Source organism: Pelmatolapia mariae, linkage group LG2 (assembly GCF_036321145.2).
Source record: "Pelmatolapia mariae isolate MD_Pm_ZW linkage group LG2, Pm_UMD_F_2, whole genome shotgun sequence".
NCBI lineage: Eukaryota > Metazoa > Chordata > Actinopteri > Cichliformes > Cichlidae > Pelmatolapia > Pelmatolapia mariae.
This window is the reverse complement of record NC_086228.1, coordinates 29,253,555-29,264,339: the sequence shown is the minus strand read 5'-3', so window position 1 is coordinate 29,264,339 and position 10,785 is coordinate 29,253,555. Positions and strand designations below refer to the sequence as shown.

The following is a 10,785-nucleotide window of genomic DNA, read 5'->3' as shown; positions in this document are numbered from 1 at the left end:
CATGGTCAGTTTGGACCGCTTCCTTTCTCGTGCTTTCCATCCTGAATCCTGATCAAAAAGAAAGTAAATGGGCTGAACCCTCCGGAAGCACCAGATCCATTCAATCTAAGTGCTCTAGGAGGCATGTTCCAACTTCCAGAGATGTCCCACCAAAAGTCAGGATCATTTCGGGCTGGCTGTATTGCTGACTGTGATGTTTCCTCCTGATACTGTCATGGGTCTGCTGTGTGGAAAGATGATGAGGAGCTAAATGCAGACACTTGAAGGCGAGAGGTCAGCAGTTTAAAGGCTGAACGAAAATACAAACAAGAGGCGAAACAGGTTTAACTAATAAAACTAGACTGGGCAATCTATAACTAAATACTAAATACTGAACACAGAACATGTGGAAATGAAACATGGAACATGAAACCTGAAAAGAGACAAAAATCCCCAAAATAAACTCAAACACCTAGGTCGCAGACTTTCCACCACGTCAGGTACACACGGAAATTAAAGAGTCTACTGCTTCTGGTAATTCTTTTCCTGCTAATTTTCTCTTGAAATTATGGTAGAGCCCAGCCTCTATCAGTCTTGTACTTAGAGCTTGGTCCTGTGCTGCCATGAGCAAACCATGAGGAAAAGTTGTTCTCAGAGCCTTTTCCTCCCAACCCACCTCTTTTGCAACTGTGCACTTACATAAGGAAGTTTTTGAGCAGCTGTGTTGGGGCTCAACACAGCTGCTAAATTTGATAATGGCATAATTATAACAGAGTTTCGGGTGAGTCTTCAAAACAGCATGTGCCGATCTCAACATACAACTACCTAATAATGTTACTAAAAAAAGCTATCTTGGTGTTTTCAGAAGCAAAAGTGTGAGGTTGTTGTCTGAATACCAGAAAATACTGGCTCAAACAGAAACTCTTTTCCAACTGACTAGAGAATCCTCAGAGAGGCTTGGTGAGCTCTCTCTGGAGGCTCTGGACGTGGTATTGGTGAAGTGAGTGGCAAAGGCTTGTCCACCGCTACTATATCTGTTTGGGTAACAATCATGAGTTTTGTTCATTTGCATCTGGAAGTCCCAAAAGTCCTTAGTTTGGTCATACTCGATCACCTTGGTGGGCATATCCCATTTTGACTTTGAGACTTCCAGACCATACTAGGCACAAACATTCTGTTGTACTATACCGGCCACTTGGTTATGGCGTTCCATGGGTGCCCTGCCTGCTAGCATGTTGCATCCTCCTGTTATGTGCCGAATTCTCTCATGGCCATCATTGCACAGCCTGCACCTGGGGTCTTGCTCGGTATGGTAGAGCCCAGCCTCTATCAGTCTTCTACTTAGAGCTTGGTCCTGTGCTGCCATGATTAGAGCCTCTGTGCTGTCAGTCCACCTTTGTCCAGCCATTGGTAGGATTTCTTGATACCAGCCAGGTCTTCTATCTGCTAGAGGTATATGCCATGCAAGGGCCTGTCCTTTCATGTTAGTTTCTCTTCTTCTTCCTCTTCATTCTACGCAGGTATTTACTAAACCCATCTTTCTGATGTACTAATGGATCTTTCTTGTTTCATCCTGGAGAGTAGTTCTGACATTCACTAGTCCTTCTCAGGACTTGCCTTACTCTCTGCAGGTATTTGCTGGTTGGTGCTTTCCTAGCAGCACATTAATGGTTCCCATTTGCCTGTGGGATTCCAAAGTACTTACAGCTACCTCGATGTCTGCAATGTGGCCTTCTGGTAGTGCTGTCTCCTCAGTTCTAACTTTCCTCTCTTTGTTACAATAGAACAACATTTTTCCTGTTCTGTTGACATTCTGATTGCTGTAGATCCTAGTGAATCATTGATCAGTGAATCAATTTCTCATTCACTCCTGGCATTCAGTTTCATGTCGTCCATGTAGAGAAAGTGGTCAACAATTGCTTCATTCTCTAGTTGGTCTCTGTAACCAGTCTTGAGTGAGTTCAATGGGGTGGCTGTAGCTCAGGTGGCAGAGCAGGTCAGCTATTAACCAGAAGGTTGCTGGTTCGATCCCAGGCTGCATGCCAAATATCCTTGGGCAAGATACTAACCCCATGTTGCTCTCCGATGCGTTCATCGGAGTGTGAATGTGTATGAATGGTAGATACTTAGCACTTAAGAGTTCAGAAAAAAGTGCTTGTGTGAATGGGTGTGATTGGTGAATGAGTTAGTTGTATAAAGCGCTTTGAGTGCTCAGAAAGAGTAGAAAAGCGCTATATAAGAACCAGTCCATTTACCATTCAATGAGTGTACTAAGCTTTTATTAGCTAGCAGGAGTGAATCATCTCGGGGCCTGGTACTGTCCAACGCTTCACATTGGAGCTGTTCTCATATTGTTCCACTGCCACTGAGAGTACACCTTGGTTGATTAAGTGGGGAACATCTGGTTTGTTTTCCTGGTTTCTATCTTCTTGGTATACCTCTTCAAGCAGTTTGCCAAGGCTGTGAGCCTTTGCTTGACAGTTTCTAAGAGTGCAGTTATGGACAATCTGTTCTTAGGCACCCCTTTCTTCATCATACCTTTCTGCAATTTCAATAGTTGACTAACTTCCCTCCATGCTATCTTGTTCTTGGCATACAGTCACTTTCTCTATAGAGTTGTTCTGGTCCTAGTGGCTTTTCATCTTGTAGCCAAGCATCTTAAGGATCACTGGTGTAGATCACCTGGTCCGTTTCAATGAGGGTCGCAGTAGTGATCATCTGTAAAGCTGCCTTCACATATCACAAAGGGTACTTCAGATAATATGGCAATTGATCACAGATGGTCCAGGTTTCCACCTTAGGCATGATACTCTCTTTCAGTTCAGCTGCTGTCACTTTCAATGGTGTCAGTGCACCAGTTGTTCTTGGGGCTTGGTACCCAATCTCGAGGGTGGGATTGATGATATCGCCCTCCTGATCCTGGTTCCTGTTGCTATAGCATTTATGTTGTATGTCTCCAGTTGTCATAGCAGTTGTTTCTTCCAGATACAAGACCAATGAGCCTCTAGTTGTTTCCATATTGGTCTAGATGTACAGTGTTGAAGAATTTATAGGGTCTTCATTCTCCTCATATAACCCCTTTTACTGGAATTATACGTGTAGTAACATTGCAACAGCCCCCTCTTCTTATCGCTTGTCCACTTATGCCTCCTTGTCCAGTAGTCCATTTCTCATCAGTGTGTCCTGGTTCCTCAACACCTGACGCAGACCTTGTTAATGAGCTCTTGCCAGTGCAGCATCCCTACATGACAAATATTGATGTTTCTCTCTGAATGTGTTTAACTGGATTCCATTCAATGACCAGGCATTTTTTCCTTTCCCTTATTCTTTAATCAACAGCCATTTAATTCCACAATCCACTTAGATGAGCCCATTTGTTCAGGTTGCTTCTTCTGACATTATACAGTCATTGAAGTATTCAGTCTTAGGTTGCTTAGGTTAATTAAGACCTTTTAATTAAAAACCCAGAAACAGAAGGAGGCAAATAAATAAATGTAAATACAATCAGCCAATCTTTATTTCAAACATATAAGTAACAAGTGTACATCTTTATAAATTGATCTATTATTATTTAACTACAGCTGTCTGAAAGTATTGCATTTTAAATATTTCCTTTTTATACAATTATACATTTTTAATGTATAACACAGCCATATAAGTAGTTAATCCTATCTCATCCAAATACTGCTACATATGTGTGTGTCTGTGAAAGTTCTGTCATCCAGGTCATTGTAGTCTAAGGAGCTTGGAAAGAAAAGCGTCTGGACTTCTTTAAGTTGCTTGAAGACATTTCACCTCTCATCTGAGAAGCTTCTTCAGTTCTAAGGGTCAAATGGTGGAGAGTCCCAGATTTAAACCCAGTGGGAGTTTCCCCCCAAAAGAGGGACAAAAGAGGGACTACAAGAAGACAGCTCCTTGGAAGACAGGACCAACTTCACACCCGATCAGACCTGCACACTGTTAGACCTCTGCCTCACCACTACATATTTGAAATACAACGAGGGTTTCTACAGACAAAAACATGGCTGTGCCATGGGCTCCCCCGTGTCACCTATTGTAGCCAACCTTTACATGGAGGAAGTGGAAAGAAAGGCTCTTGGCTCTTTTAAAGGGAGAGTACCCAGCCACTGGTACAGATATGTAGACGACACCTGGGTCAAAATCAAAACACAAGAAGTGGAATCCTTCACTGCGCACATTAACGCTGTGGATAAAAACATCAAGTTCACCATGGAAGACACAAAGGATAACTGTTTGCCTTTCCTGGACTGCGCCGTGCGCATTGAAGAGAATGACAACCTCAACATCGAAGTTTACCGGAAGTCCCCACACACGGACCAGTACCTCCTCTTTGACTGCCATCACCCTCTGGAACACAAACTTGGAGTAATCAGGACCCTACACCACCGGGCAGAACATGTTCCCTCTTAGCCTGAAGGGAAAAAGAAGGAACACACACATGTAAAGGAAGCACTCAAAACATGCGGTTATCCTAATTGGGCATTTATAAAGTCAGCAAAGAGGCACAGAAAAGAAGATCAGACTAGAGATGGCACGATACCACTTTTTTATGTCCGATACCGATATCATGAATTTGGATATCTGCCGATACCGATAAGAATCCGATATAGTGTGTTTTTTAATCAATAAAACTGTTTTTTTAATATCTTGCTGCATTTTGTATAAGTTCATTCTCAAGTTTAAATAAACAACAACACTAAAGCTATTCTGTTATACCTGTATGTAAAAAATACACTGCGCCCAAAATGTTTCATAGTTCACCAACACTGATCAATCTAATAAACCTTACCTAACTTAAAACCTAACTTAAACCTGCACCATCCTCCCTATTCTGGTATTTCAAATAGTACTTAGCAGAAATATTAAGCAACCTGACTAATAGTGTTGCAAACTCCCAGCAAAAAAATATAGGGAACCACCCCCCACCCTCCACCTCATGACGCTTAATCGACCTAATCAACTTTAATTTGATGCAGGGTGAAAAAAAATGCACAGAAATAAATAATTTTTCAAGAATAATTAAATAGATTCAACATCTTTCTTCAACAGAATTGTAGAATTCACAGATGGTATCTTCCCAAAGGAAAAAGTACTATAGCTTACTAGGGTATATTAGACTTAATAGTTACTATATACAGTAATGGACTTCTATACATTTTACATCAAATTAAAACTTTGGGTGTAAGATTCGGATAATTATTTATTAAAAGTTAGACATTTTAAATGAGAATAAGAAAAAAAGGAATGTCTTTGTGCCCCCTTTTCCCTGTTCATGCCCTATCGGCCCCCCTGGCTAAACCTTGCTAGATCCGCCCCTGCACAGTTACCAGCCATCAGCTACGTAGAAAAGGATCCTGGTCTAGAAAGTAATATTAAATAAATTCTAACAACAGGTCATTAAGCTTAAACGTGCTGCTGATGTTCAGCCGCTGGTTTCGTCTTTCTGGTGCAAAGTGGGCCAAAAACAAAGAAGAGAGACGGAGTTGCGACAGAAAAGCGGATCAGCTGATCATCGATTGAAGTAGCAGCAGGAGAGGGAGAGAGAGAACAGGCAGTCAATCCATATATCGGTTGTTAAGCTTAACGTGGGAATGCTTTACAAACATTCAGAGATGAACGTACACACTTGCTTTACTTCTCTCTGGGATAACTTCCTCGGAGATGAAATGCTGGTTTGCTAGCTAGGCTCCAAATACACACAGCCGCTCTATCACATGACGCATGCTGCTCCGACATGCTACGGTTACGAGCCGAGTTACGCCGTGTCGCAAGTTTTGTGAGGTGCTTTTTTGATATTTAATGGATCGGATTACATTTTTTATTTCTCGCCGATATCCGATCCAGTAATTTACGTCAGTATCGGACTGATACCGATACGTAATATCGGATCGGTCCATCTCTAGATCAGACATCAGCGAGGGAGGATCAGAAAGACAGACGCAACAACATTGTCATCCCCTATGTAGCCGGTGTATCAGAAATACTCAGGAGAGTTTTCTCCAAGCACGGCATCCCGTTTTACTTCAGAACCAGCAACACACTCAGACAGAAACTGGTTCACCCGAAAGACAAAACTCCAAAACACAGACTTAACAATGTGGTTTATGCTGTACAGTGCAGCGAGGAATGCAAAGACTTCCACATTGGAGAGACCAAACAGCCACTTCATAAACAACATAGAAGAGCCACCTCCACAGGACAAGACTCAGCAGTCCATCTGCATCTAAAGGTCAAAGGTCACTCTTTCGAGGATGCTAATGTTCACATTTTGGACAGAGAGGACAGATGGTTTGAAAGAGGAGTAAAAGAAGCCATTTATGTCCACTGTGAGCGACCATCTTTGAACAGAGGCGGTGGTTTGTGACACCAACTGTCTGCCATCTATAATCCAGTTTTGAGATACTCACATCCTGGGCCGTCTGACCTCAGGAAATCACATGATAGGGTGGGGCTAGGTTTCACAATGAGCTCACCCTAAACCCTGGCTGATTGTGACCTACACCCGCTTTCACACCTTGGCTCGTGTGATTAGGTAGAGGATCATCAGGGGGTCCTTTGTCCCTCTTTGGGGGGACAATCCCACTGGGTTTAAATCTGGGACTCTCCACCATTTGACCCTAGAACTGAAGAAGCTTCTTGGATGAGAGGTGAAACGTCTTCAAGCAACTTAAAGAAGTCCAGACGCTTTTCTTTCCAAGCTCCTTAGACTGCTATACATGTGGAGGTTTTTACATATTTTTTCAAAACATATATATTTGTTCTTTCACAAAAAGAGTTGATTCTCAAAACAGATACCTACCCAGATAGCAAGACGACATTGAATCTATGTTGATTTTTCATCCGAACCGTCGTATATGGTCGGGGTTGAAATGCCAATGTTGTAACAACATTGAAATACTGTGGTAAACCGACGGTCTTACTATAGAGACGTTGTAACGATGTTGATTCACCGTTGTTTTTTTGTCATTGATATTTGATCTATTTATAGTCGACCAGGTGACAACAACAACGTCGAGAAAACGTCTATTTATAGTTGACGATCATTCGGCTCCGGTCACCATCAAAAACCATCGATTTGTAGTTGAGCATTAAATTGCATTGCAACTGATCGGGTATAAAGTACCAGAGAAAGTAGATTTATTGTTCATTTGTTATCAATGACTTGGTGTGGTTCACCAGCTTTAAAAAATCGTGTCTACGTGCAATTTATGTATAGTTGACCGGGAAATTAAAGCAGCGATCACTTGGACTATTCCGCAGCACCCCTCTCACATTGGTACACCACCCCCCCCCCCCCCCCCCCCCTCCCCAGGTATTCATTGTCTTCTACAGTAGAGCGGGACATTTGATTTACTCTCAGCGGAATTGACCGGAGAAGGCATCAGTTCATGCACTGCACTGGCCCGCACCACGATTAGTATAAGGTAAGAATGAATGATTTTTTTTTCCTACTTGGTATTTCCATGTTTGCATTTGAATAACAGTAAAAAAAAACTCGTTAATGTTGTACATTAACGAGTTTTTTAAATTGTGTCTACTTCTTACAATCCGGCAACAAATAAATTGCACTGCGGACAAAGTATATCAACAAAGAAAACATTTTCGTTTCATAATTTCTTCGTTATATTCCCTTACAAAGCTAGCTTTAACGCTTCGAGGTTTCCTTTCTTCTTGCCGTCGCCTCGGCGCTTGACCCAGACTTTCGCTCTGTAGTTGCTTAGTACTACAAAAAATTCTAAATCTGTGATATATGATTGATAAACGTAAAGTTAACTGTATAAACGTGTTCAATGACTTTGTTACTTTTGATGATTGGAGAGCACTCGCTTCAATTCGCACACGAAAACTTTAGACTCAGTTTGAAAGCTCACGCAGCATGCCCACGTGACTGTACGTTGCACGCTCACCTAACTTTAAGTTGCACGCGTACATGACTTTCCGTTTGTGCCTTGAATAATGAATAAGGCTACGTCCACACGTACCAGCGTATTTTTGAAACCGCTGATTTTTCTATGCGTTTGCACCTTTTGTCCACACGTAATGTATGTCTGGCCGTACATTGTGTTTGTATTTCCAGGCACATTTCACGAAGCAGAACGCAGTCTTCAGAGATATCCACGTGAACGCTGTGATACGTCTGACCTTCAGTCCGAAGAAGAAACCCAGACCAGTCTTAAAAGAAAGCACAAGTAAAACCTTTTTATTCACAAACATATCTTTGATTGTTAAGAATTTATGATCTTGTCTTTTATACATATCTGTGGTGCTTGCATACTGCAATATCACCACATAATATAGTCCAAAAAGTGGAAGTTTGTAAACTTTTTAAAAATGCAAAGCCGTGTACACTTGTGCACTTCAAAAATTCATTGTATACTGTACCTTCTTGCACGTCTCTGTTTCCTGTGTGTGTTGTTAGAAATCAAACTAACTTTAGGAAACAATATGCCAAAAGCATATTTACAATTACTTAAGACCGTTTTTAATTTCTTTTCTTTAGACCAAATCCCCTGTACACATATACGGACTCAGAGGATGAGCAGCCTACAAAAAAACGGTTTCCCCAGGCCCCTCGAGTGAAAATACCAGGTAATAAAATACTGTCTAGTGTCTGTGTACATATCTGTGTCTGACACAAGGAGACTTTTTTGACAAGTTGTCTGTATTCTTAAATACTTAAAAAATTATCTTTTTCTAAACAGCCCTCATCACTTCGCAGTCTGCCCCCCAGCCCACTGATAGCAACCATCATAATGCCCCACCCAGCTTCCGGCACCTTTCGCCACTCCGGCACAAACCGACACAGCTTTGCGATCTCGCCAGCATGCAGAGTCTGATGTCTTCCCTATAGATGGTATGCTTTTAAAAAAGCTTTAAAGCTGCATCACAATGTCATTGTACTCTTATCTAAAAAGAAAACCCAATTTATACTCCTGAATGTCATCTTGTTGTGATTTTTTTTTTCTGTAGATTCCAGAGACTCTGTGAGGCCACTATTGCAAGGCAAGTTTGAAAATCTTGGAATTTCACAGTTTACATGGTATAACAAATATATGTGACAGGCAAAAACTAGTAAACACTTTTAGCAGTTACAAGAACTAACAAATGAATATCCAACAAAAGGGAATAGAAATACATTGCACTGCCAATACTTTGGTTTATTCTTTGTATGACTTGAAAATCAGGCTTTAGGGAAAACCAAATGACATGTTTCTATCATCAATTACATGAAGTAAACACACAAGCACTTGCATACACATTTAAGACATGAGACACGCTAATTCCATCTCATAAAATGTGTCTATAGGTGAGACGCTTTGCGTTGATTGGTGCTGCTGGACCACACTGGAGGTGCGAGTCCGCCGTGTAATGGTTTATGCCATTACAAAGGAGCTGGCCTCTGTACTCAACTGGGCAGGGAAAAAAAACCAAGGACCAGACAAAGCAAAAAAGGGCATTTAAAGAGACAGCGCCGTGCAGATGCATATTTGGTAAGTTTTAACATTTATTGTAGTTTTATGAGCCTAAAGTGAACAATAAAGGGATCAATTGATGTGCTGGGTGCGTTTCACATTTCCTATGTCTGTTTTTTGCTATATTATTTTGTCTTTCTTAATAACAAGACTTTCATGTCCGGTTAATCTGGAGATGGAGTCTTTGGTCTTCGGCTTGTTTTGTCCTCAGGTTGTACACTTTGTACAGCCCGAGGACCCCATGTTTTCTTTTTTTTTTTTAAAGGATACACGGCACACCATGCTAAGACATATCGCATTTTCAGCTTATAGCTCTTTGGGAATCAAATGCGGCAGTTTGCTGATTTCTGCCTGGTGACTTTCATGTTTATCAGCCTAGGAGTTTACATACTTTCTCCCTGCTGAAGACAATTAACAAGAGCTTATTCATGTGCTCTAATTCCCTTTTTTTTTGTGTGTGTGTCTATTTTTTGTCCTAGATGGCCTGGCGCAGCAGGTAGGGGCGAACTCTATGTCTGAGTTGGTCTTTGCTCAAGCAGTCCAGAAATGGCTCAGATATGCTCCAGATCGTACGGGTGGCGCGCAGGACGCACATCATCCATCCCCATCCCGGAGTAAATAATAAAAAGTGACGTGAAACATAGAAATGTAAATAGGAAACTTTGTCTTTTAATAAAGTATTTTGCAAATGATACATGTCTATTGACCTTTTTTGGTTTTTTGGTTTTTTTTCAATAAAAAGCAACTGTGCGAAAGAGGTGGAAAATCAATACCATAGCTCAACAGTGTTTCAATATCAGAATCTGACATTGTTTCAATGTCAACAGTGTTAGAAAATATAACGTCGAATCAATGTCAGGTTTCAACATTGATTCAACATCAAAACCTGACGTTGTTTCAACGTTAAAAATGGGTGCAAGAGTGATGTTGGGTCAACGTCACACTTCAACGTTGCTTCAATGACGTCGCCTGATATTGACTCAACATTGTTTCAATGTTTCCTTGCTATCTGGGTATGCTGTTGTCATTGGAGCAGTGCTTCTGCGTGAGATGGACGGACAGAGATATCCACTGTGGTTCCTGAGTCACAAACTGCTGAACCAGGAGACAAGATATTTTACAGCTGGAGAACGAGTGCCTAGCCATAAAGTTTGCTACTGATTCACTGAGGGTACTACTTGCTTGAACATAATTTTCTAGTTGCTGAAAGTAAAGAAGGACACTAATACACACCTAGCAGCTTGGTACCTGTCCCTGTAGCCCTACAACTTCACAGTCCAGTACAGCAGAGGGACAGACAAGTTGGACTTGG

General features: G+C 41.4%; 1 long non-coding RNA gene across 1 annotated transcript; it reads left to right on the top strand.

Moving 5' to 3' along the window:
• Positions 1-8,722: 8,722 nt before the first annotated feature.
• On the top strand, positions 8,723-10,365 carry LOC135932208 (uncharacterized). The gene is made up of 4 exons (XR_010573326.1): positions 8,723-8,854; positions 8,971-9,003; positions 9,308-9,491; positions 9,953-10,365. It is a non-coding gene; the product is annotated as an uncharacterized LOC135932208 (long non-coding RNA).
• The last annotated feature ends 420 nt before the right edge of the window (positions 10,366-10,785 follow it).